The following is a 5000-nucleotide window of genomic DNA, read 5'->3' as shown; positions in this document are numbered from 1 at the left end:
TAGTATATTATTATCTATTATTATTATTATTATTATTATTATAATTATTATTATTATTATTATTATTATTATCAGCATCATCATCATTCATCAATCATCATCATCATCCTTCATCATCATCAGCGATCATCATCATCATCACATATCATCAACATCATCATCATTCAATCATCATGCAATTCATCATCATCATCATCATTATATTATTATTATTATTATTATTATTATTAGTAATTAGTATTAGTTATTATTATTATTATTATTATTAGTATTATTTATTATTATTATTATTAGTTATTATTCTTATTCTTATTATTATTATTATTAGTTATTATTCTTATTATTATATTGATTATTATTATTATATATATTATTATTATTATATTATATTATTATTAATTATTATTATAATTATTATGTTATTATTATTATTCTTATCCACGCACATTAAAAGACCCAAACGCCTTGAGGGTGGCTGGCCCGAGGCCCTCCTCAGCACCTCCATGATTGCCTTTCCTTTGCTTTTTAGGAATCTGCCCCCTTGGGGCGACCAGGGAGAAGGGATGGCCTAGTCCTCTCCCCGTCCCATTCATTTTTCCCGCGCCCTCTTACGATCCAAGTTGGGAAACTTGGTGGCCAGTATTCTTTTTCCCCCACCACCAGGGGATGTGGTATCAGATGAGAGTAAAAGGGAAGAGATAGGTAGTATGTTTGGTGAGCAGAAAGTTGGATGTGTTGGCTTTGAGTGAAACTATGTTGAAAGGGAAGGGTGAGTGTAAGTTTGGGAGTGTAAGTGGGAGGTTATCAGGAGTGAAGAGAGGGCAAGGGAGGGAAGGGGTGGCTATTCTAAGTAAAGTGAGGAGATAGGTAAAGGGTAGTGGAGTGGAAGGAGGTTTCCTCAAGGATAATGTGGATGAAGGTGAAAACTGGGAAAGGAGATGTGGGTCTTTGTAAGTGCATATGGGCCGGGCAGTGAGAAGAGCATGGAAGAAAGGGAGGCCTTTTGGATAGATTTAAATGAGTGCATAGAGGGTTTAGGAAGAAATGTCAATGTAATAGTACTGGGAGACCTTAATGCTAGGGTGGGAAATGGTCCAATCGATGGAGTGGTTGGGAAGTGTGGAGTTCCAGGAAAGAGAGTTGATGGTGGAAATGTGTCTAGAAAGAGAGTTGATGATAGCAAATACAGTGTTTCGGAAGAAAGTCAAGCATAAGTACACATGGGAGAGGGTGGGTGGAGGGAAGGGTGGTAGATAGAGCGCTAATGGATTATGTAGTGGTAAATAGGATTATGATAGGAAGAGTTAAGGATGTACTTGTGATAAGTGTAGAGTGTGGGCGTATATCAGATCATTTTCTGGTGGAAGGTAAATTGAGAGTGGAGAATAGGTGGAGAAAGAGGAAAAGGGACAAAAGGTAGGGAGGTTCTTAGAGTGAACTCCTTGAATGAAAAGGAAAAGGAGAAGGAGTACGAAAAGAAGCTGAAGGAGGAGTGGGAGGGAGTAAAGGATAGAGCAGAGATGGGTGTGGAGGAGGAATGGGGATGGTTCAAGGAGGGAGTCTTAAAGTGTGCAAGGATGGTGTGTGGAACAAGAAGGACAGGGGGAAATAGAAGAAAGGGTAGTGAATGGTGGGATGAGGAAACAAAGAAGGTTGTAGAAGAGAAGAAGCGAGCATTCACAGATTGGTTACAAAAGAGGACAGGGGAGTCATATGAGACGTACAAAGAAAAGAAAAGAGAAGTAAAGCAAAAGGTAAAGGTTGCAAAGAGGAGAGCAGATGTGAAATGGGTTAGGAGTATGACAGAAAATTTTGAAAGTAATAAAAAGATGTTTTGGAAAGAAATTAAGAGAGGAAGAGGAGGCGAATCAAGTAGGGAAGAAAAGGTAAAAGGTACAGATGGAGAGTTGATAATGAAAGAGATGGCAGTGAGGGGAAGATGGGCAGAATATTTTAGGGAGTTGCTTAATGTGAAGGAGGATAGGAAGGAAAGATAGCTGCAGTGGGAAATGCGAAGAAAATGAGAGTGATGAGTGAGGAGAATGGAGGAGAAATAAGGATGGATGAGGTGAAGGCAGTTGTAAAGATGATGAAAGCAGGTAAGGCACCTGGTCTGGATGGATGTCATGCAGAATGTCTGAAAAAGGGAGGTTCAGTGATGGTGGACTGGTTGGTGAGGTTATTTAATGTTTGCTGGAGAGAGGGTAGAGTACCGGAGGACTGGAGAAGTGCCTGTATAGTTCCTCTTTACAAGGGAAAAGGGGACAAGTGTGAATGTAGTAATTTCAGAGGGATTAGCCTGTTGAGTGTAGTAGGGAAGGCTATGGTGAGAATCTTAATTGAGAGGATTAGGAGAGGAACAGAAGGAGTAATTGGTGAGGAACAGTGTGGATTTAGGACGGGTAGAGGTTGTGTAGATTCAGATCTTTGTGGTAAGACAGATATGTGAGAAAGCTATAGGAAAGGGGAAGGATGTTTTTTGGGCTTTTATGGATCTGGAAAAGGCTTATGATAGGGTAGACAGAAAGGCACTGTGGGAGGTTATGCAGATTTATGGGATAGGAGGAAAGCTTTTGGGAGCTGTCAAGAGTTTTATGAGAGTAGTAGAGCATGTGTTAGGATTGGAAATGGAGAGAGTGAGTGGTTTGAAGTAAAGGTGGGACTTCGTCAAGGATGCGTTATGTCGCCCTGGCTGTTCAACTTATACATGGATGGGGTGGTGCGAGAGGTGAATGCTAGGGTAGTGAGTCAGGGATTGGAGATGGTTAAAGAAAATGGAGAAAAGTGGGAGGTGAGCCAGCTGTTGTTTGCGGACGACACTGCGCTTGTGGCAGGGTCAGAGGAGGGATTGAGGAAGCTGGTGGCAGAGTTTGGGAGAGTATGTGATAGAAGAAAGCTAAAGATAAATGTGGGTAAAAGTAAGGTGATGAGATGTACAAGGGGTGAAAGTGGCAGTAGACTGGAAGTGAACATTAAGGGAGAGCGACTGGAGGAAGTGGATAGTTTTAGATACTTGGGTGCAAGTGTAGCAGGAAAAGGTGGAGTGAAGATGGAGGTAGAATGTAGATTGAGAGAAGCGAATAAATGCCTTGGTGGTTTAAAGAGTGTAATGAGGAATAGACATTTGGGAATGGATGCGAAGAGGAGACTGTATGAAGGAGTGATTGTGCCAACAGCACTGTATGGGGCAGAAACGTGGAACATAAGAGAAGAAGAGAGAAGGAGTTTGAATGTGTTTGAGATGAGGTGTCTGAGAAGTATGGTGGGGGTTACTAGGCTGGATAGAGTGAGAAATGAGGAGGTGAGGAGGAGAACAGGGGTGAAAAAGGATTTGGGAGATAGGGTTGATGAAAGAATATTAGGATGGTTTGGACACATGGAAAGAATGAGTGAAGAAAGACTAGTAAAAGAGGTATGGAAGGCAGATGTGGAGGGAGTGAACATGAGGGGACGTCCTAGGATGAGGTGGATGGATGGGGTGAAGGGGCTTTGGGGAAGAGGGGAATGTCTGTTGAGGAAGGAAGGGAGAGGACGGAAGACAGAGGTGAGTGGAGAATGGTTGTATATGGATGATGTTGTGACTGCATGAGGAGGAATGGAAGGGGGGTGGGGGGTGGGGTAGTATGTGTGAGTAAATTTTGACGCAGCCCGAAGGGATTTTCTCCCCGTCCTCGCCTTATATGCAAAGGGGGACGGAGAGGGGGGGTCGCCGATTAAATGAAGCGGCCTTGCTGTGGATGTACTGTGTCTTGCGACACTGCTTCTGACCCAGGGCGGTGGGCAGGGTGCAGGGATGACCCGTCATCCAGGAGGTGCTCAGATGAGAGGAAGGGTGGGAGGGGTATGGAGTGTATTTAGGGATGAAATGGGTGGGAGTGTTTTTATGCCTTTCCCTTTTTGGCTACCTCCCTTGGAAGGGGGAAAAAGCCTTGGTATATGTATGTATGTATGTATTATTATTATTATTATTATTATTATTATTATTATATTATTATTATTATTATTATTCATTATTTATTTATTATTATTATTATTATTATTATCATTATTATTATTATTATTATTATTATCATTATTATTTTTATCATCTTCATCATCATCATCATCATCATCATCATCATCATCATCATCATCATCATCATCATCATCATCATCATCATCATCATCATCATCATCATCATCATCATCATCATTATTATTATTATTATTATATATATATTTTTTTATTATTATTATTATTATTATTATTATTATTATTATTATTATTATTATTATTATTATTAATATTATTATTATTATATTATCATTATTATTATTATTATTATTATTATTATTATCATTTATTATTATTATCATTATCATTATTATTATTATTATTATTATTATTATTATTATTATTATTATTATATTATTATTATCTTATTTTATCTTCTTTTATTATTATTATTATTATTATTATTATTCTTATTATTATTATTATATTATTATTATTATTATATTATATATTATTATTATATTATTATTATATTATTATTATATTATTATTATTATTATTATTTATTATTATTATTATTGTTATTATTATCATCATTATCATATTATTATATTATTATTATTATTATAATTACTATTATATATTATCATTATTATCATTATTATAATTATTATTATTATTATTATTATTATTATTATTATTATTATTATTATTATTATTATTATTATTATTATTATTATTATTATTATTATTATTATTATTATTATTGTTATTATTATTATTATTATTATTAGTTATATTATTATTATTATTATGGGAGGTGAGCCAGCTGTTGTTTGCGGACGACACTGCGCTTGTGGCAGGATCGGAGGAGGGATTGAGGAAGCTGGTGACAGAGTTTGGGAGAGTGTGTGATAGAAGAAAGCTGAAGATAAATGTGGGTAAAAGTAAGGTGATGAGATGTACAAGGGGTGAAAGTGGCAGTAATCTGGAAGTGAACATTAAG

The sequence above is a fragment of the Oratosquilla oratoria genome, chromosome 37 (assembly GCF_046742065.1).
Source record: "Oratosquilla oratoria isolate Oo_2021 chromosome 37, ASM4674206v1, whole genome shotgun sequence".
In the NCBI taxonomy this organism is placed as follows: Eukaryota; Metazoa; Arthropoda; class Malacostraca; order Stomatopoda; family Squillidae; genus Oratosquilla; species Oratosquilla oratoria.
Note: the sequence above shows the minus strand (reverse complement) of the source record.